This window comes from Myotis nattereri, assembly GCF_964212035.1.
Source record: "Myotis nattereri genome assembly, chromosome: 9".
In the NCBI taxonomy this organism is placed as follows: Eukaryota; Metazoa; Chordata; class Mammalia; order Chiroptera; family Vespertilionidae; genus Myotis; species Myotis nattereri.
In genome coordinates this window covers 59,194,863-59,218,398 of record NC_138084.1, presented here as the reverse complement: position 1 = coordinate 59,218,398, position 23,536 = coordinate 59,194,863, and the positions used below count along the sequence as shown (strand labels likewise).

Genomic DNA, 23,536 nt, shown 5'->3' with positions numbered 1-23,536 from the left:
TGAGGAACTGTATTTAAAGGGCCAGAAGGTTGAGAACCACTGTCCTAGAGCTACTAAGTGTTGGAATGAAGATTTGCCCTCCCGCCTCTGAGTCCTGCTCATCAACCAGGTCATCCTCCCAGCTCACTGCTAACTGTGGCTCAGTTTCTGATACTCTTGGACTTCCTGGTATCTTCACTTTCCAAATGCTTAGTTCACAGTGGCCCCGACAGAATTAAATCTGAAGGATCTACTCATAGTCTCACTCTTGCCATTTTCCTTAAGCATGTCAGTAGGTCGTTTTTGCTTCTCTCCCTGTCTCCTTAGTTACATGCATTAGGGCACATTTACTCTATGCTTATAGTGTACCAGGGGCGGTGGGTCCAATAAAGATTCACTTTTTATAGACCCTGTGCCCTAAGAAATCAACCTAGGAAACTAACAATGCAAATAAGTATTATAATATGATCATCATGAATGCTATGTGCTTAGGAGATAGCAAGGTAGTCTGGGTTGAGGACTGGAAGTGACAGTCACCCTCATCCTTGAGGATGGAAGGGCAATTCAATCAGAAGAATATGTATTAGCATATTCAAGAACCTGCAAGCACTGTAAGGTATCAGAAGAAATAACAAAAGACTGGGAGACAGCTATTTGAACTCCAGTTGGAGCTCAGTCTGGGCCAGGGAAACTTGAAGGGCCTGAGGCAGGCAAGTACACACCATCAGTAAAGTGCCTCAGGTACTGTCTGCAGCTTGGAGTAAGGCTGTGAGCCGAAGGGTAAGGGCTCTGGGAGTAAACAGGAACAATGTCTCTCTCCCCCGCTCAGCCCCCAGTGGTGGGGGGTCTAGTGCAAGCAGACACCCAGAGGCCAGGGCAGAAGTGACTGAGCCAGAGAATAAATTCTGGGAGTTCAAACTGGGATTGGAAGGGGTGTTACCAGGAGACTGGTGCCAACAAGGGTTGAGATATCTCCATCCAAGGTCAACACCATCTATGAGAAATGTCTGGCAATGACTCGTGATCAAATCAGAAAAACGTATTTCACCTTGGAGAATGACAAGTCATCTGAAATCTACTCAAGTTTGAGGGAGAGAAGAATCTCTGCCTATTTTGTAAAACTTAAAAGAAAACAAAGCCCAGCCCTGACTGGTTTGGCTCAGTGCATAGAGCGTCGGCCTGCGGACTGAAAGGTCCCAGGTTCGATTCCGGTCAAGGGCACATCCCCAGTAGGGGGGCGTGCAGGAGGCAGCTGATCAATGTTTCTCTCTCATGGATGTTTCTGACTATCTCTCTCCCTTCCTCTCTGTAAGAAATCAATAAAATATATTTTTTTAAAAAGAAAACAAAGCCAAACAAAACAAAAACTCTGTGATTCCCCTTCTTTTCACCCTTGCCTTTGATTTAACCTCCTTTATTTTTTTTTTTTGCAAGCAGTGAAATCCACAAAGCATCTTGACGATGACTGCCTCAGGGAGAACAGAACCGGCATTTGTTCAGTGTCTACTTCGTGCCAAGACTTTTAAATGTTTCATTTCGTTTGGTTCTTGCAAATCACCCGGTGATGCTCAGAGAAGTTAAATAAACTACCCAAGGTCACAAGCTCAGGATCACAGCTGCTGGTGCAGGGCTGGTACCATGCTGAGGGGGTGGGGCTAAGCAGCGCAATGCCATGGCGTGCGGGAGAGTGGGCGCTCTCTTAAGCGGAGCTCCAAAACACGGGAACGCACCTCATCACCCTCCATATCCTCCACTATCATCAGCACTGCCATAACAGCAGTAATAATAAAGCTAATATTTGTCTAGAATACTTATCACCACAGTTTCAGATTCTTTGCATACCATTTCTAATCCGGAATACAGCTTTGCTAAGTGTTATCATGTCCATTTTAGAGAGGACGGCATCTGCCAGGAGTCCCATAGCAAGCAAAAACCAAAGCCAGAACGCCAACCCAGGTTTGCCAGCACGCACACATATTAGGGTTGAAAGATACATTGAATAGAATTGATTGTAACCAAATTGAAGCCGTGGTATAATAAAGAGGAGGGGATCATTCTGCATAATTGGTTCAATAGCATGGAAGGCTAGCAAACTGCATTGGCTGGAGGTCCCGTATTGCTGCGTAAGAGCGCCCTGAGTACCACCGCGCATGCTGCTTCATCTCATTTCTCTAGAGCTGAGACCACGGAGGAGGCACTGTACCAGGATCCGTTGATACAAAAGCTAGGAAAGACGTATTCAGTGCAGGTGTTCAAGTGCTCGCCTACATGTGATTCAGCCCTTGCAGACACCCACTGAGAGGAGACCCGCACAGGTCTGTGGGGACTTGAGGTTGGCCTTGACTGCCTGCCCGCCTGGTTTCTGTAGAGTTGTCTCTCCGTGAACTTAAGGCCTGATGGGATATTCCCACGTTGCCCAGCAAAAAGAATGATCATCACAGACAAAATGAGTTTACAATCCAACTCATGTTGTGAATTATTGCTAGAAAAAGGGAACGTAACACACTGCTTCAGTGTCATCCCACTACTTCTCCTCCCAGAAATGCTAAAACAGCACCAAAAGAGCTCAAACATTCCTGCAGAGGAGGCACAAATTCAGGCCTCTCTACTTTGGCAAATGCCTCACTCTTTGCCTGCAATACCGTTTGCTTCTCTACAGACCGCTTGAAGAATTTTAAAGTTATATTTTCAACCCCAGTTCTGCGTTGCCTCCTTCAAGCCTTCCCTGACTCCTCCAGCTAAAGAAACGTTTCTCAGCCTTGGCACTACTGATATTTTGGGCCACATAATTCTTTGTTGTGAGAGGTATGGCTGTCCTGCACATTGTAGGATGTTTAGCCACATCCCTGCTCTCCAACCACTTAGATGTCAAGAGCATCTATCTGGCCAGCTGCAACAATAAAAGCTGTCCCCAGATATAGTCAACTGTGGGGCTGGGGGCAAGGGTCATGTCACCACTAGACTATTTTAGTGCTAGATCTATACCTTGGTTACACTTAGATCTCAGGAGAGGAATAAATCAGTGAAGGCCCCTTCTAGTTCCATGTTTCTTCACTAATGTGAGTGCAGGCTACGAGTCAAAGAGGGGAATTTGCACAGTGATCCACTCTAGCAAACTCAAGGTCCCTTTCTGTATTATTTCCATTTTTCTTCACAGAATAGAACTATGCCATGAGGACAAGAGAATGATGAATTATAAAGACCCAAGTTCAAGCTGTATCACCTTGAACCATGATCCTAAATTTCTTATCGGAAAAATGGAGCTAATATTAGCTTCTTCACAAGGTTTCTGGGTTAAGTGAAATATATACATCAAGCTGCCTAGCAAGATCACCTTTCCTCTTTCACCAGGTTAGGAATGGATTAATATGTGAGAAAATGTTTTATAAATTGTAAGTGCTAAACAGTTTTAAGTTGCTATTATCTGACATTTAAAAATAATCAGTAATAAAATCTAGCTTTCTTTTCTGAATGTAGCATTCAACCAAACTTTACAAAATCACTTCAGGATGATATGAATTAGAAATAATAGTCACTTACAGGTAAAGAAGACATTATCCTATCTAATAAATATGGAATATTCAAATTGATCATCACACCATCACAAAGATGACGGTGCCCAGTCCCCTCAGCCCCACCAGAGTCCCACAGTCCTTTCAGCCCAGCTGGGGGAGGGGGCGCAGCAGGTGCACAGTGCGGCCAGACCCGCCCTCAGCCCCCCAGTCACCTAGGGCTTCCCAAGGCTCAGGTAACCAGGGCCGGCAGAGGCTTGCACTGCCGGCAGTGGCAGCAGCAGAGGTGTGATGGGGGCGTCACCTTCCCTTGATGGCCGGGTTGCCTCCCGCCTCTGAGCGCTCCTGGACTGTGAGCAGTCCAGGCTGAGGGACCCCCCTCTCCAGTGCATGAATTTTCATGCACCGGGCCTCTAGTAGTTTATAAAGCCCTTTCATTATACATAATATCTTTTTAATATATATTCTCATCTGTGGATATGTTCATTTACTTTTTAGAGAGATGGGGAGGGAAGGAGAGAGGGACAGAGGGAAGGAGATAGTAAGTGAGGGATGGAGAGAGAGAAACATCAATCGGTTGCCTTCCATATGCACCCTTAATGGGGATCGAACCCATACCTGGTAAAATGTAATTTGCTAGTTATTAATACCAGCAGTACCCCCAATAACCCCACTTCCACCAGTAACACAACCTTTTGGTGTACAGAAGGCCACTCCAACCAACTGAGCAACCTGGCAGGGCCATATGATATCTTTTTATGATCTTGATTGCTCAAGACAGTATTAGTGGAAAAGTGAGGACACAGCCAAAGAGAACTAGAGAATCTCCCCACATTTCCAGAGTTGGAAAGTAGAGACACAAATCCATTTTGCAATAATGTACTTGTTTCCAGTGAACATTGCAGTAATACTTTAAACATAGAACAAAGAGCCATTCTGTCCAACCTTCCAAAAATTTTAATTATATCCTATATGTGAAACTAGGTAGACAGTAAAGATCATTAGAACTGATTATGTCAATGGCTATCATCATTAGTTGCATATCAGTCAGCATTAAGGATTTGCAGACATAAGAAAGAGCTAATATTGTATAATTGTCCAAAGCAATTATAATTATCAAAAAAACATGTTCAACCCAAATCAGATGAAGGAATAACAAAGGGGGCAGATGGGTAACTTCCATAATTGCATGCAAAAACTCTTAATTAAACCCAGACATTCAAAAGAAGTTTCAGAAGAAAGGTCACTAAATTAGGGTAGAGAGGAGAACATCTCCAGGGAATCTTGCAGACTGTAGTTTTCTAAGCCAGCTCTCAGGATAAAGTAAAAAAAAAAAAATCTACAGAATGCATTTCTTTCAGCAATCAAGAATGAAACTGAGCCACCCTCCAGCACAGTACAAAGAGAGCTGTGTCATCATCTCTTGTGGAGCACTCTGACCAGCCCTGAAGAAAAGCAGCTGAGTTCTGGACTTGTTCTCAGAGAGAAGCCAACATAGTTTGGTTTAGAGCAATGATGTGCTATTAGCATCTGGTAGATGTACAACTTTGAAATAACATTGAAGTGAGAAGGACAATCTTAGGAAGCAAAAACGTTCAAGACTTTGACCCAAGTACAATTATTGTGTGTTTTTATTTTATTGATTTCAGAGAGGAAGGGAGAAGGAGAGATAGAAACATCAATGATGAGAGAAAATCATTGATAGACGGCCTCCTGCCTGCCCCCTACTGGGGATCAAACCCACAACCTGGGCATGTGCCCCAACTGGGAATCGAACTGTGACATCTTGGTTCATAGGTTGGTACTCAACCACTGAGCAACACTAGCTGGGCTATTGTGTTGTTGCTTTTTAATCTTTACCTGAGGATATGTTTTTATTGATTTGAGGAAGAGAGAGAGAGAGAGAGAGAGAGAGAGAGAGAGATTGACCACTGTGAGAAAGAAACATCAATCAACTACCTTCCATAAGTGCCCCAACTGGGGATCAAACCTGCAACCTAGGTATGCACCATGATCCCTGACAGGGGATCAAACCTGCAACTTTTTTGGTGTTTGGGACAATGTGCACAACAAACTGAGCCACCCAGCCAGGGCTCAGGTACAATTATTAAAGAGTACATCTCCTCCATATTCCATGGCAAAACCAAATTGTAGGTGATAGTACGGAGTCCACTGGAACCCAAGATCAAGGACAACCTAACAGACTCATCATAACCCAGTGGATGAAGGGTAGAACTCAGGGACTGGTACAACTAGGAACTGAAATATAGAGGAAACTGCCAACTGGAAAGAAAACATATTGTTCAGGGAATAGGCCTCCTGGACTGGGGTTGTGTTACCTTTCATTCATTCATCAAATATGCACTGGATCTTTGACTGTCCATGCTGTGCCAGGTACTGCTCCAAGCACAGGAGCTCAGAACGGACGCAAGATTGGCCATGGGTCCTACTCTCATGGTGCTTATAATCTCGAAGGGGAGATGGACATTCAAAAATACAGAATTACAAAGCACTGAAATAAGGGAACATGTGTCTATGGGAGATCACAACAGTAATAACAACACAGAAAGCAGGAACCATCACCATTTATTGAGAGGAAACCAAGTGCCAGGCAGGTTTCCATGCATTTAACTCATCTGATTTTTCTCTCTTAGTAAAATAACCCAGTACCATCAGCCAATCAATCCCATTTTAATGTGGGAGATGTTAATTTTCCTAATATGATGAAGTAACTAAGCATATCACTTTAGTATTGAGGAAAGGGAGACGCAAGTTTCCATAGCTAATAAAATGGTGGAACTGAGATTTGAACACAGACAGATGAGTTTCATAAGCCCATATAGTTCATCCCGAGAGTAGCCTCCCCCAGATGATAGCTAATATTCAAAAAGGACTCCTCCTCCAGGCAAAGGTCAGGGAAGGCTTTGCTAAGGAGGTTGCTATTTATGCTAGAAGGTGAGTACAGGTTCATCCAAAGAGAGATCAGAAGTTAATCTGGGTGGACAGGATGGGTCTAGGCAGAGGAGGGAACTGGGGAATGGAAAGAAGGACCTGTGTCAGAAGGGAGGAGGGCGAGACAGCAAGGGAGCCGGGCTGCAGCAGCAGAGCGTGCACCTTCGGGAAGGTGCTGCAAGGTTTTCAGGAAACAGTAATATGATTTGCATCTCAAGAAGTTCTCTGGCTGCAGTGTGAGAAATGGAAGAGAGAGGAAAGAGAGTGTACGAAGAGAACAAGGAGGATATAATGCAATTGTCTAGGTTCTAGGCCAGTGATTCTCAAAGTGAGGTCTCTGGACCAGGAGTATTACTATCCCCAGAGACATTCTGATAAATTCAAATTCTTGGGACCCACCCCCAGATCCATTGAATCAGAAACTCTTGTATTAATTATCTACTGGTATGAAAAAGGTACCACAAACTTAGTAGCTTAGAATAGCTCATATTTATTATTTCCTAGTTCCCATGGGACAGGAGTCTGAGCACGACTTAGGTGGGTCCTCTGCTCAGGTTCACAGGAGCTTGCAATCACAATGTCACCCAGGCTGTGTTCTCATCTGGAAGCTTGACTGGGGATTATCTGCTCCCAAGATTATTCCAATAGTTGGCAGCCTTAATTTACTTGTGATTGTGGAACTGAAGGCACCAGGTTCTTGTTAGCTATCATCTGGGGGAGGCTACTCTTGGGCCCTGGAGGCTGCCAGCAGTTCCTTGCCACGTGAGCTTGCTCAGATGGCTACAGTCATCATCAAGCCAGCATTGTCTCTACAGCAAATCTGTAAGCAAAAGAGTCTTTATAAAACATATTGTTAGGGGTAGAAATAGAATATTGGGGACCAGCTACAATTATAAGAAATATTAATCATGCTCTGTTAACCATGATGGCTCTGTTTTGATTAGAGAGAGGACATCCTAAACTCCCTGGGAGTTATACACCCTGGGACACTGGAGCTAACATGAGAATGCAGTCCATCCTCCTTCAGAGAACTGCCTATCATTATGGAAAGATTTACAACCTTGTGGCCAAAACAATTAGTCCAGGAGGCACCTGCTCTTTACAACCTCCAGCCCCTATTACCTGTAATCTGGTCCCTGGGCACCCGGGAGCACCTGCTCTCTGTGACACGCCCCCTCCCCAGCCCACATGATTTATAACCTGTAATGATTATGAGTGCCCACTTTCCCATGCCTGCAATTCCTACTTTCCCATGTAATATTTTTCCTTCTACCCAATATAAGCAGCAGGCTCACGGTGGGGTGGGGTGCAGATTTTTGTGGATGACCTGCTTTTCTCCCATAATGCCAGCATTATTGCAATAAACACTCATATAAGATTCAACCCTGTCTCTGCTTAATTGGGGAAGTAGTGACCTGCAGCCCAGAACTCTTGGTTGTCCAGTTACAACACCATAATCATGAAAGTGATAGCCATCACCTTTTCTATAGTCTACTGGTGAGAAGCAAGTTATAAATTCCTCGCACAAAAAGAGGGGATTATACCAAGACAGGAACAAACATCAAGAGGTAGGGATTGTAGAAGGCCACCTTAATATTTGTCCACCCCAGACCCCATGCTCTTGGTTTTAGCAAGTTTTCTAGATAACAGTGATGCATGCTCAAGTTTAAGAACTATTAGTGCTCACAGCACATGTACTAAAATTAAAACAATACAGAGAAGTTTAAGAACCACTAGCCCAGACAATAGAGAGACATTTCGAAGGCAAATTCTTTGAACCTTGCCTTCTAGGTCAAAAGACATAAAGATTGTAGTAACTCTGTTGGATTACATAGTTTAGCACTGTGGTCCTGAGCATGGGCTTTGGAGCCATTAATATCTAGGTTCAAGTCTCTACCACCTTCTACATTATGTGAACTTGGGCAAGTTCCTTAACCTTGTGTGGCTTCAGCTTCTTTATCTATATGATGGCCTTCCCACGGAATCTGTTCCTTAGAGTTTAGGGTTGTTGTGAGATTTAAATGATCATCAATGTAAACTATATCTGGGTCTGAAACAAAGACCTACGCTCAACAAATATAGGCTACTGTTGCTAACATATGTGGGTTTCAGTTTCTTCTGTAAAATGAAATTAGAACGTGTAAGATGTAATGTTCCTCTTAGATTTCAGATATATTATAGATGAAAAATCTTACTTTTGAGAAAGGCGTATTTTTTCTCTGCTACCTATAATATGAATAGCAACACACAGAGGATGAGGTTTGTTTTGGTTTGATTTTTTAAAACTCCTGTGTAACTGAAAGTAAGCCACCACCAGCTCCCCTCTGTTTGCTAGAAAAAATGTCTTCTGTGTAGACCTCCTGAATGCTTTGTATATCCTCCAGGGACCCAGTTCCTATACTTACCTCCTTTGAAAGAAATAATATGAAACAGATTACAGAAAGTTATACCAACACACTCAAGGAAGTAGCTAAACAATGACCCTGTGGGGAGCCCGTTCTATGGAGAGCTTGCCTTTAGCACTTACCACACAATGCTGTGACTGTGGGCTGATTTTTCTTTCCCTTACTAGACTGAATCCTTTTTAGAGGCAGGAGCCATGTCTTATTGTCCTGGATAAGGGGGAGGAGAAGCTACTTCTGCAAAGTGGAGATGACTCTTTTATACCCCAACCTTCTCTCTCCCCTGTTCTTTGGGGTCCCCCCTCTCTTCTTTAATCATAATTACCTTCCCAATTTTGGGGAAAGCTTTTCACTTAAGAGAGTGTCTGCCAGTAGGGGTCTGAAGGGAGTTGGACACTAGGGCAAGTTCTTGGTAGAAATCATAGACAACTAATGTCAAACCCTCCTCTAGTTCTCTGTGCCATAAAGGTAAACATGAGAGTTCCTCTTTGTAAGCTGTTTTGTTTAGAAAAGTCACTTGTATGCACTTTTATCCTTGCAAAGGTAAAACAAAGACTTAGAGAAGAGATGAGGATACAAGAGAGGAAGACACGAGGAAACATCTGGAGAATACCAAACTTACAGCTATTGGTTGTGGAGTTCTGGGTCGTGTTATTTGGGTAGATCAAACAGGAAAGATAGAAATGCTAGGAATTGTTTTAATTGCACTTGATTACATTATCTAGAGCAAAGTAAGTGCTCAATGCTTATAAAATAGAGAATAAATGAAATAAAATCCTATAATCATGTCCCTGTACGTTGCAATTGACCTCCCACTACTGACCACTGAAATAAGAGATGGACAATGTCCAAACAAATAGCACGTGTGAAAACACACACACACACACACACACACACAACGTGTCCCTCCAAAACAGGCACCACCATCTGCCTACATTGGGAAGTATAATTTAGTGAAGAAACAGGCAGAACATGCAGTTCCGAGAATGTTAATACACAGTCAATAAAGTAACTAACCAATCCATGGTAACAGCCCCCCAAAGGACAATTCTGGAGTGTTTTATTCTGAGAGCAAATTAAAGCAAAACAAAGATGAGTCTACCAAAAAAAAAAGGCAGGCTCTCCTCTATTTCCCATATGAGTCCTTAGAGGAATTCATGGAAAGTATTGCTATCTTTCCCCTATCTCCTACTTACAGCATATAGTGCCCGCCCAAAACCCCTTTGTTTCAGGGCAGCTACACTGTATGAAATGTGGGCTCAACCCTTTTCTATTCCCTGCACACAGAATATTTTCAGAATTAACTATTCATGAGTAGTATTAATCTAGGAACAGAGATTTGATAAAGTTGCAATTAGCCAGTTAACCAGTCAGAAGTCCTTTCATCAAATCATTAATGGTTATTTTTAAACAGTACAATTCCTAAGAGTACTAAAAGCTGGTATTTTATTCTTTGTGATTGAGGACTGTTTCCATGCCTTTTTGGTTACTCCAGCAGCTGACGAGAACTCCCACGGGATGTGTGGTTGTTTAGTACAAACACATTTGTGTGTGTATGTGTGTGTGTGTTGGGGGGGTGGGGGGGCAGAGACAAATGCTTTGATTCACATAATATATACAGGGCCATAGAAAATTAGCTGTCCAGACGCTAATTTGGTGCTTAGGCCCTTTCATTCCTCTGCAATCTATTGGATTTGGTGCCTTCATTTAAGATAATTAAAATAAGCCAGTCTATCAATATGTGGTCCAATTATTTCGATTGTCTAAACACAGCTTTAGCCTGGTCCTTTTCTGTCTCTACAGAAGAATGATTTTGGAGATCACTTTTCTGGACCTTTCTCCGGAAACTTTGGACACTCCACTCTCCTTTTTGCCTCCCAAAAGAAATCAGTCAATGAGTAGATGAGTGGAGGGTGGATGAATTTCTCCAGTCTTCAATGTTTATTTAATACCTATGATAAATCACAGTTTCCAGACAGTAAGTCGTGGACAGTAGGGTTATAACCCAACACTAGAATTCCAAGGAGTTAAAATGTCATGTTTTCATTGTATTACCATGATATATGGAAGCTTTTCAAATTTGAATTATTATTTTCTTTGAAGTCAATTGACATTTAAAATGACCTGTTTCCCCCTCCCCTACCCCCACAGAGGAGCCTACTTGTAAACTTAGTTCTTCCTCTATTCTTTACCCTGTTAATCTTGTTTTCCAAAATGGTATACTCTGTAAAGTTTGGTTGTATAAATATATACATGAACACATTTTACCACAATCATATTTTCAAAGGCATTTTTCAAAAATTACTTGTCCAATTAACTTCTTTATGAACAAATAAATCCTGTTCATATATAGATAAGCTACACTTACAGTCTAGCAACTGGGTGCCTGATTTCAGAATATTATTAATGACGGTTATTAAAGATGCAATGTAGAAGTGAACATATAGGGTGAAATTTATAGTTACTGCTCTGTGGAGAATAGCAAGAATGACTCAGTCCTTCTAATTTAACTTACATATAATATGCTGTGGGTTTCAGATGAAATTATTAGGGTTTTTCTGTAGTCCAATAATTTACATAAGATACAACTGATGCTTTGTTATCAGCTTCCATCATCCAACATTTTAAATCTTTCTTTTTCCTTCTCTAAGGAGGTCTAATGAAGGAGATATGCCATTGCTCTAAACTAATTTTCATTTTCTCATTTTCCAGGTATATTTCATTGAGTTGCATGCTATTCCTATACCTACCCACCCAATGAAAACAGACACCTTATTAACAACATTCTTTAAGCAGCATCTCCCAAAGTTTTTTTTTTCTCTTTTTATATATTTATTGATTTTAGAGAGTAAGAGGCGGAAGGGGGGGGAGGAAGGGAAAGAGGGAAAGAGAGAGAGAGAGAGAGGGAGAGAGAGAGAAAGATATCAATCTGTTGCTCCACTCACCCATGCAATCACTGGTTGACTCCTACTCCTATACGTGCCTCAACAGGGCATATCAAAACAATGCTTCCCGCAACCAAGTGAGCTACCTGGCCAGGGCTCTCTTTTTCTTATATTAGTCAAACACTAGTGAAAATTCTACACACGGGTAAAATTTTCCCAACTTGACAATATATATTATGGTAATAGTTCTGGCATAAAAAAATTAAATAAAATACAAAACAAAAATAAAACTACTAAGGGGGAAAATAGCACAACAGAACCTGTGAGTTAATAATTTATTTTATTAATTTATTTTTAATCTTCACCCAAGGATTTTTTTTTCCTAATTGCTTTTTAGAGATAGGGGGAGAGGGAGATAAGAGAGAGAGAAACATCGATGTGAGTGAAACATCAATTGGTTGCCTCCTGAACATGCCCCAATGGGGGATCAAACCTGCAATCTTTTGGTTCACAGGACAACACCCCAACCAACTGAGCCACCCGGCCAAGGCAACAAGAATTTATTTTTATACCTTACATAGCATAGACATAGGGTCAATTGGGGGGGCTCTATGCCAAAAACACACTTTGGAACAATAAGTGATATTTTAGAAAATTCATGCAAATGATCACCTTGAAAAAGTAAAGGAAGTATAACCCTTGACCACCTTCCCTTCTCATATGCCAATTCTTAGAAAATTAACACTGATTATGAGCCCTGACAAATCACCCTCATCTTAGTATATTACAATAAAAATAACTACCATATTTTCCCGTGTATAAGAGGCTATTTTTTTTCTAAAATTATTAGACTGAACATCAAGGGTTGTCTTATGCATGGAAGACAGCCAAGGAGGGAGCTGAGTGGGTGTGTAGCTGCCCCTACCTTGTCAAACAGGCTTCCTCCAATCATGAGCCTTATTGTTACTGACATCAGCCGATGCCCTAATTGGAGGTGGAGGTGGACAGAGTGCACAGATGAAATAGGAACCGGAGAGTTCTGAGCCCATAAAGATGTCAAAAAAGAAAAAGATAAATATGCTAAGTGATTGTCTTACTCTGCAAAATTCAAACTGAATGTAATCAGCTATGCAAAAGAGCTGCAGGGAGACGATTTGGACCTCCTCCCACTGAATGTATCATCAGATAGTGGAGAAAACAGGAAGAACAACTCCTTAAGATGTCAAAAAAAAAGAAGGCCTTAAGAGGAAAACCAGCAAAATGTTTAAAATATTGATTTCTTAACTTTGGGAAAATACGGTACATTAACTGGGCAAACAAGATTGGAATGGCATCAAGGCAGCAGGCATTCACAACTTGAGCTGAATGAATGAGCAGACAAGTCAGTCAATAACCCTGAGAATCAGTTTCCATATCTGTAAGAATTTAACAAATAAATGTAATAAATGCATTTATTGAGTATCTTCTCTGTGTCAGATACTATGCGAGAGTCTAGGTTTGCCAGCACTTTCTATTAGATAATGAACCTTGTAAGAAAATAGTATGCATCTTTCACACACTCATGTACCTCTAGGGATATGATGTGTCTCGTAGTGCCTGGCAGAGAAGAGGTTGCTAATAAACTTGGATGGGAGAAAGGAAGCAAAAAAAGGTAGAGGAAAATATGGTGAGAATGAAAGATAAAAGAGAGAGGATCCACACCCACACAGATCTCAAAGCCTAAAAGACAGCGAGCCACATAAACAAATGTTAGAAAACAACTTTGTTTAGAAATAACACAAGAAAATAAAAAGTAGAAAAAGAAGTGTTTGAAGGGGAAACGAGGATAAGATTTAGAAAAGAGTTGAGTTACGATGGACACACAATTTCCAGACAAATGTACTCCTCCCACACAGTACCCAGAGGTCATTCAAATACTGTACAGTCTGTACACTGTAGTTCACATACTTGTCTAAGCATCAGCATGAGATGGTGGTTATTTTTGCAATATGAGTTTTACCAAATGACATGCCAACATCATCCAGTTCATTTATTTGGCTGCTCCCAATACTTGGTTGTGCCAGTATGATTCAAAGCACCAAAGAGCATGATGACATGATGATTTTCCATTTTGGACATGCAGTCATTTTTCTTTCCATTCCCCCACCAACCCCCGATTTATGAGGACAGCTGCTCTTTGTGACTGACTCCGAGACTGCTGGTCAGCTGGAATCTGTTGGCTGACAGCAAAGGCATTATAAATCCAGAAAACCTAGAGGGAACTTTCCCCTCCCGCTCTCAGGCTTAGGTAGGCTTCCACATCTACCAGGGATGTAGCCTAAGCAAGGGAGGCCAACACAGGCTTGAGGAAGGCTCCCGGCACAACAAGGGCGGGACTGGAAGTTTAGGTCTGTCTCCAGATCTCAGGGTCAAAGGAGAGGTTGGGGGTTTATACTTGGCTCCCAGGACAGCAAAGGGGAGAGAAATCTGGAGTAGAAATTCAAGCTGAGAAGAGAGAATGTGCTTGGGTGGAAAAACTCCAATGGAGATGTAGGCATGGCGATGGTGGCAAGAGGACATCAATGGCCTATAGAATCAGAGAGACCCGGGCTTAAGTTCAGATTAATTTTTTAAATTATATTTTGCATGTTTGTGTGTTTTAACAAATATGTATCCATTTTGTAATAATGTTACTATTATTTCCAAGTAGCAGGTATTAAGATGGCTGAGTCTTTTCTTAATAGCCTTATTCTCAATAGCCCATTTGCTACCTGGTGTCCACTGGTAACTGGTGTTTCTCCACTTCATCATCAGCAATTTAAATCTCTCTGCTCTGCAATCTCACAATGGAGAGAAATAAAAGGTGCAGTAACTGAAGGGACAGAGCTGCAAGCACAAAGCTCTTATATTGTAGGTGTTGACCCTTTCTTCATTTCATTAGTTAATTTGCTTCTGAGAAATTATTAGAACAAATAAAACATTATAATTTTCCTTGAATAATACCAACGAATCCAAATCTACCTTCAATTAGAAACTCTTCAAAGCATTTCTAAACAAAATAAACTGGATTAATGCACAAATACACTGTAATAGGTAATACACTATTTCCTTGAATGTGTTAGTTTCGTATAACCTCAGAGCTTATGCTCTAATTGCTTTATTTTTTTCTTCAAAAAGTACTTTGGAATTAGATTTAGGAATCGATAATGCAAGGCTAAAAACATCACTAGGATCCTAATATATAATATGAAGAGATAAATATTCCACACAAAAATAATACTTCAAAGTATACATAAAAAATTAAATATCTTTGCCCAGATACTTTTATTTAGATGAGCAAGGAGTGGAAACAGTAGGATTCCAGCTTAACTGATTAGAATAATTTAGTATTGTCCTTGCAATGCATACTCACAACTCAACAAATGCTGAAATGAAGCTATGATTACATTGACAGTCCAAGTCTTCCTTCCTGATCAACAGTCTGTTTCTTTTTTTTTTTTTTTTTTAAATATATATTTTATTGACTTTTTACAGAGAGGAAGGGAGAGAGATAGAGAGTTAGAAACATCAATGAGAGAGAAACATCGATCAGCCGCCTCCTGCACATCTCCTACTGGGGATGTGCCCGCAACCAAGGTACATGCCCTTGACCGGAATCGAACCTGGGACCTTTCAGTCCGCAGGCCGACGCTCTATCCACTGAGCCAAACCGGTTTCGGCAACAGTCTGTTTCTTATAAGTGAAGCATTCTAACTCCTAAATTTGCAACAATGTCTTGTCCAGCGGTTCTCAACCTGTGGGTCGCGACCTCTTTGGCAGTGGAATGACCCTTTCACAGGGGTCGCCTAAGACCATCCTGCATATCAGATATTTACATTACGATTCATAACAGTTATGAAGTAGCAACGAAAATAATTTTATGGTTGGGTCACAACATGAAGAACTGTATTTAAAGGACCAGAAGGTTGAGAACCACTGGACTCTTGTCACTTATAAACATGAATAACAGGAACCTGACAGAGTGGTTTAGTCGCTTTTTAAAGCTTCATTCACACAACAAACGTTTGCCAGGAATTCTCCTAATATCTCCTCTTACTGCTTCTTGCATAAAGTCATAATTTCACTTTACATGACTTATTTATTCATATGTTTTGGTTAGGCAGCATCCAATGAACATATTTTATTCAAGTCAAAATTGGCCACTGGTCGACTCCCCTTGTGCTATAACTCAGTATTTACTTCTCTTATAGTCACAGTAAAATAAGCATTGCTTCCATTTATATGACTGGAGCTTTTCTGATCTCCCAGGAAAATTCTCATGTATCATATAAAGTTACTGAAGGGGAACATGTGGAGGATTAGGTACCTTTTGCAGGTAATCTTAGCAGAAACTAGAACAGCTGTTTCATGGGCACTTACCAGGAAAGCAGAACATAAAGTTAGTCATTCCTCTTGCCTTTCACCCCTGGGTTGCATTTCCCCAAAATACTCACCATTGCGGTTTGAGCATTGAGAGCCCTTTGATGAAAATGCTTTCCTTAATTCTAGAGAAAAAGTTCTACCATCAGTTTGCCCCATAACTCAGGGTAGACAGAGACAGTCATCTCCAAAACATATCAACTCCTTGAATTTACTCCATTTGAAATGTGCATTTCTGGTACTGTTTTAATGGCCCCCTGTCTACCTTATGTTGAGAGAAGGGTTCCCAACACAGGGTCATGGGAATGGCAGAACACAGGACACTCAACACTGGACAGATGAGAGAAAGAGCAGTTTATTAGTCACAGGCACTCACAATGCAGGAAAGGCGGGTAATGCATGTCATGCAGGGTCACAAGGGGGCTGTACTTGGGGAAAAAGTGAACAACTAGAGGCAGTGGGTGGCAGGCTTTGTGGTACTAAAGGGGAACAGTGACCCCTGGCTCTCATTGGATTATGTGATTGCTTTGTTTGAATAATTCTGCGGGCTGGCAGGGATAAGCGGGAACTGTGCCTGGTCCCATTGATAAGGGGGTGGGGGTGGCATCTGACCAAGGGATCTTATCTGCAGGACCAGAGTGGGGAGGAAAACTTGCAGTTAGGCCATTCAAGGCCTTCCTGATTTTACCAGATGTTAGGGTAGCACATAATACCGAGCCTTGATTTTAGGCCTTACACTAGTAAATGCTCATACGTATTGTTCAACAAGTGAGTGAATAAATGAATGTGATGAAAGTGGGAGAATTCTAAAACTTTGAAGTATGCCTTGACCTTGAGCAAGACGCTGAACATCTTAGCTGCATGTCAGTCATTGATAAGGTGGTAATTGTAATATCTTTTCTATTAATCTCAGGAGGTTGTTTGAGAGGCTAAAATCATCAACAAATGTGGACAAGTTTCCCAATCACTCAAAAGTACTAAAAGGCCGTCCACAGGCTACCTGTCACACACTGTCAACCCATCTCCCTCATATCCCAGACACACGGGCCTTTCAATAGATGGTTCCACAGTCCTTCTTGCATGAACAACAGGGAGTAAGGCATTCTCTTTATGTGCTTTCAGAGCAGCCCGAGTTTCTACTTCCCAGCAGGTTGAAACTCTTTGTTTGAAGCACATCTCCTGAATGCCTGACACAAAATAAATGCTTAACAAATGTTTGTGGGAGAAATAAATGAATAGAATGTGATCATGTTACCATAGACAGTCAATTGGAACTCAGACAGCTGGCAGGGTGAGCAGCAGCTGGGGGGCCACTTTAGAGCAGCGGGCAGAGTCAGGGATGAGCAGAGGACTCAGGCACCCCAGAATCCGGGGGTGCTCCGCAGACTCCAACCGGCTTTCCCAGATGTGCCTGCGCCATGTCCAATGTGGAATGCAGGCTGAGGGCTGCAGCATCTCCAGACTTCCTGACAGGTCTTGCAGCCCACGCCCTCCGCAGTGACTCTGATACCCTAGACCAGTGGTTCTCAACCTGTGGGTCGCGACCCCTTTGGGGGTCAAATGACCCTTTCACAGGGGTCACCTAAGACCATCGGAAAACACATATATAATTACATATTGTTTTAGTGATTAATCACTATGCTTTAATTATGTTCAATTTGTAACAATGAAAATACATCCTGCATATCAGATATTTACATTACGATTCATAACAGTAGCAAAATTACAGTTATGAAGTAGCAACAAAAATAATTTTATGGTTGGGGGAGTCACCACAACATGAGGAACTGGATTAAACGGTCGCGGCATTAGGAAGGTTGAGAACCACTGCCCTAGACAGTCAGGGGGCAAGCACCAGGGTGTCTCCTTCATTGACCAGATGTAAGCAGGTTCTTACACCGAGCGGGCCAAAAAGCTAGAAAGATGAATGGACAGAAACCGAGTGCATGCCAAATGCTAGCAATATAATGGAATAAAAAACCACCCCCTAGTTCCACCAGAGCAGACATCTTGTGCCTGTGTCATGTGCATGAGCCCCATAGGGCCGGGGAGGCACCCAGCTTCCGCGTGGGGTGGAGGCCGAGGCCCGCAGCTCAGCTCCAGGGAGGCTCCGGCCCCTCAGTGCCTGTGTCTGGCAGAGCCGGGGTGAGAGGAAGAGACAAGCCTTCCCTGCTACCGGGGTAATCAAGAGTTTTGGCCAGACATTTGAGCACACACCGAGATAGTGGGGAGCCAGGCACAAAGCACAGACGATGGCACTGAGAGGGATTAATAAGGAGCTTCATGACTTGGCCTGTGACCCTCCACTCCAGCATAATGTTCTGCAGGTCCAGCTGGGGATGATGTTTCATTGCCAAGCCACAATTATGGGACCCATTGACAGCCCATATCAAGGTGCTGTATTCTTTTGGACAGTTCATTTCCCTACAGACTACTCCCCTTCAAACCACCTAAAGTTGAATTTACAAGAATTTATCATCCAAATATTAACAGTAATGGCAGCATTTGTCTTGATATTCTAAGATCACAGTGGTCTCCTGCATTAACTATTTCTAAAGTTCTTTTATTCATTTGTTCACAGCTATGTGATCCAAACCCAGGTGACCCTCACACCCCTCCCCCCTAGTGTCAGCGATTGCATGGATCTATAAAACAGACAGAAGAAAGTACAACAGACTATCTCGGGAACGGACTCAGAAGTATGCCATGTGATGCTACCTTAAAGTCAGAATAACCTGCATTATAGCTGGAATAAACTTTACTGTTCCTTTTTTAATTTTCTTAAAAAAAAACAAACCAAAAAAACATAAAAAGAAAACAAAAAGAACCACCACCCCTTCCTTATTCCTATAAGAACCCTGGGCATAAGCAGGAAGCAGGATGGTCTCTGAGAGAGGAGGCCACTATTCTCCCAGGTCGGGGCACCTAAATAAAGTTCTTTCACTTTGCATCAGAACTTGTCTCATGAGTTTGGCTTTTCTTGTGGCAGTCAGCTGAACCTGCGTTTTGGTTACAATAATATCTATACAAGCATACTTAAAAGTTCTAAGCACTCCACACAATTAAAAGGGGAAAATTATTATGACTTTTGCCTCCCTATTCACTTGTGAGGAGAGCCCTCTCTACCCTCCTCCACGCTGCCTCCTTTGTTCAAGCCATACAATTGCTGTGGTATCTGTCTTGCAGAGTGAGAAGTTTTGATCTCAGCTAGTAGATCATAAAGTTCAATCCTTTCTTTTGCTGTCCCAGAGCTGGGTTCTATCAGAACAGACATAGAAATCCCCCACACAGCAAGAGGTAAATTTTCATCATTCTTTTACAATAAAAAAGGAATTTAGACAACCAGAAAAGTCTAAAAAACACTAGTTCCTGTGTTTTATAACAGTTTCTGAGTACAGGTGTGTCACATCCTTGGTTAAATTTATTTCTAGGTATTTTATTGGAGAAGATACTAATAAGGGCAAGTGTATACCGTGTTCATGGATAGGAAGAATTAACATCATTAAAATGTCCACACTGCTCAAAGCAATCTACAGATTCAATGCAATTCCTATCAAGACACCAATGGCATGTTTCACAGGAGGTCATATTAATCAAATCTTCATGGTACTAGCATATAAACAGACATATAGATCATTGGAACAGAATAAAGAGCCCAGAAATAAACCCAAGCCTTTATCATTGATTCATATTTGACAAAGGAGGCAAAACATACAATGTGGTAAAGACGAACTATTCAATAAACGGTTTTGGGAAAATTGGACAGATACATGCAAAAAAAGAAAGAAACTAGAACGCCTTCTTTCACCGCACACAAGAATAAACTCAAAATGTATTAAAAACTTAAATGTTAGACACACTACCATAAAAATCCTAGAAGAAAACACAGGCAGTGCAATCTCAGAGATTTCTTATAGCAATATTTTTTTCTGATATATCTCATTGGGCAAGGGAAACAAAAGAAAAAAAATAAACGAATGGGAATACATCAAACTAAAAAGAGCTTGCACAGCAAAGGAAAACATCAACAAAATGAAAAGACAATTCACTGAATGGGAGAACATATTTGCCAGTGATACATCTGATAAGGGGTTAATATTCAAAATTTATAAAGAGCTTATAAAATTCAACACCAGGAAAACAAACAATCCAATTAAAAAATGGGGCAAGGACCTGAACAGACCCTTTTCCAAAGAGGATAATCCCAAATGGCTAATAGACATATGAAAAGGCGCTCAATGTCACTAATCATCAGAGAGATGCAGGTCAAGGCACAACCTGAGCCTTGCCCAGGGCCACCCAGTATGAGGTAAGAGCGATCTGCAGGTAGCTGCTACTTGTGCTTGGCTTGGAGGTGCCCAAGAAAGGCCCCCAGCTGAGAACAAGTGAGTTCCTGGGTGGGTCTTTTAAGAGGAATGGCTGGGGCTCCAATAGCCCTCCCTCTCACTCAGCTACAGTTCTTGCTGGTTTTCCCAGCCACAATTTATGGGACTTTTGTTCCTGGCAATGGAACCCTAGGCTGGGGGTTGGGGTGGGGGTTGGACCCCTGACTGCTCAAGGGGGACCTCCAGAGCTTAGATATCCCTCTCAATTTCTCACCTCCCCATGTAGGTATGTGAGGCACCAGTCCATTCCACATCGCTGAGCCTCCTATCAGTCTCATCGTGGCTTCTTCTGTATAACTTTAGTTACAGATTTCTGTTCAGCTACACTGCGGGTGGTTCTGAATGACGGCTGTTCTGTAATTTAGTTGTAATTTTAATGTGGCTGTCGGAGGAAGGGAGTATTACATTTACACATGCCAGAATCTTGACTGGAACGGGGAAGCAATTTTTTAAAAAGATACGGAGAAAAAAATAAGAATCCAGTATGTCTGTTCTGGGTGACTGGGAAATGATGTTTTTAGAATCAAAACTAGATGAAGCCAGAGAGTTATGGTGATGAATGCAGCCACCACATCAAGAGGTTTTCTGTGAAATATGCATCTTGAATACTGAAATTAGTATTTTCTAGGACTAGGAAAACATTTTGTTTTGAAAATGTTTGCCTGGCCTCACATAGCCTATTGCTAGCTACCTTAAATAACTTTCCTACACAGTAATTTTCCCCAAGGACACTTTAGAAATGTAATGCGCCTTGCTGGCTTACTCATAGATGTACAAGGCCTTCTGACTTCTATGCTGAAGGCTATTACCATGGACAGTATTACTGACTTCTAAGGAGCCCATTGTTTCACAGACCCAAGCCATGCTGCCATTTTGACAGACATCCCAGAGCATGCTGTTGTAAGGTACCCAAGGTCAAGGCTGGTTATGCCTTGCATACCCTGAGCTGTCTATCTGATCTCATGTTCTAACAGAGACATAGAAAAATTCCATAACCTTGAACAAGTTTAACCCTGTACATTGAGTGGGCATCTGCTCTGGGGTCAGACACCAGCTGTGTTAAGTGTACGAGCTCCAAAGATGAATAACACATTTTCTACCTTTAGGAAGCTCACAGCCAAGCCTGAACATAAGACAAATACTAAGTACTCTCACACACATTAAGTACTAGAGGAGATGTAGATATAAAGGGTGAGAGAGATGCTGATATTCAGTGAGATAATAAACAAGGTTAGGGAAAGAACACCACAGGAGAACATTTGAAGTATAGACATGTCTATAAGAACAAGGCTTTACAAAAGGATAGGTACAAGAATTACCCAGAAGAGGGAAGAGGCACACTCAATTTGGGGGATTAGGTTACATACCTCCTTTTGTATCTATTAATTCAGTTCCCTAAACTAGGAGCCTGACAGTTTGTATTTTTAGAATGCTGCATTTGCAACCTACGTAAGCATGGGGCTGTGGACAAAAATACACTTCACATCAGAAACCCCCAAATAGTGAAATCTACATTGTCATCTGATATAAAGAACAAATAGTCTCAGGTTACCACACACAACCCCACTCTCTTCTGTGGGAAAGTATTTTAAATAAAGACATCAGTCTCATTTGAAAATAATAAATGAAAGAGCAATTATGGTCCCCCTGGATTCACTAATAAAGTTCATCAATGAACTTTCACCATCAGGTATTCAGAAACCAAAAAGGTGGCATATGGAGGAATTTTCAATGCAATTAAAGCACACCATTTACATTTTATATTACCACCTTTGCCTGCTGGTAGTCTGAACAGAATTAAATAACTGGTTACCCAAAACTAGGCCTCACATGGTGGTCAAGGTAGCAGAAGAAATAAACAAGTAGAGGAGAAAGTCACAGCAAAATATACTTGATACGAGCAATTTCCTACAATTTTCTAGAACACATTTAATTCATTTTTAGCCCTTTTGAATCACTTTCTTCAACCTGATCCTCCAATGCAGTGTACTCATACCTGGATCATTTTAGTAAATGTCATCTTGCTTCCTTTTGCCACCTGTGTTTCCCACCATGCCAAGCTCTTCAGGTGTCCTATTATTTAAAGCTTATGGGCTCCATTAGGGCAGTTGTTAGCTTTACATTCTCCCAGGGCTCACTACTTACTGTGCTTTGATAGAGTTAGTGCATATAAATGTCTTTTATGCTGCCCTGGCCAGTGTGGCTCAGTAGGTTGAGTGATATCCCATGCACTGGAGGGTTGCCAGTTCAATTCCTGGTCAGCACACATTCCCAGGTTGCAGGTTTAATCCCCAGTAGGGATATGTATAGGAGGCAACCCACCCACCCCCTTCTCTCTCTCTCTCTCTCTCTCTCTCTCTCTCTCTCTCTCTCTCCCTCCCTCCCTCCCTCCCTCCTTCTCCCCCACCCTCCCTCCCACTACATACATGTGAACTGCTAAATCATTTGCTCTCCACTTTCTTCAGCATCTCATGCTATTTTCTGGTTTTGTGCATTTCTGCATGCATATATGTACAGACTGTGTGGTGTGTGTGCTGCTCTGCTGAAAAGTCCCATAAAATTCCAAACCCTCTTTGTACCTCCACAGTAAGACCGTAGCCTATGGAGGACAGAAGCAAACTTGACCTAGATGTAATTTTTTTATGACCCAAAGACACTTATTAGATGGCTTCTATGAATAGTGTTAAAACTGGATTACACAAATGAGAGATATCATCAATTGAACATTTCCAACTGGTCAGCTTGATTTCAGCTGACCTTGTCAGGGGATTTCAACAAAAAGATGGTGGTCCAGCCAAAGCCAAAACAAGGTAAAGCAAGCATGTCAAACTTGTGGCCCACAATGAATATTTTTGCGGCCCAGCCAATATAACGGTATATAAGAAACGTTATAATAAAAATTTTGTACCTTAATTTTTACAATATCCTGTTATACATCATTATTAATAACAAATTACAACGTTGGCTAATGACTGATTACTCTAATCGTGTTGCATTCATTTCCCTTATGTGTCTTACCTGCA

The 23,536-nt window shown here is 41.7% G+C and overlaps 1 protein-coding gene and 1 pseudogene across 3 annotated transcripts in view; one reads left to right on the top strand and one right to left on the bottom strand.

The window, feature by feature from the left end:
• The window catches only part of FAT3 (FAT atypical cadherin 3), a 663,604-nt gene that overhangs the window by 379,264 nt on the left and 260,804 nt on the right, over window positions 1-23,536 (bottom strand). The window lies entirely within an intron of this gene.
• On the top strand, window positions 18,381-18,840 carry LOC308524585 (ubiquitin-conjugating enzyme E2 D3-like; annotated as a pseudogene). Its single transcript has 2 exons — window positions 18,381-18,522; window positions 18,585-18,840. The product of its transcript is annotated as a ubiquitin-conjugating enzyme E2 D3-like (transcript).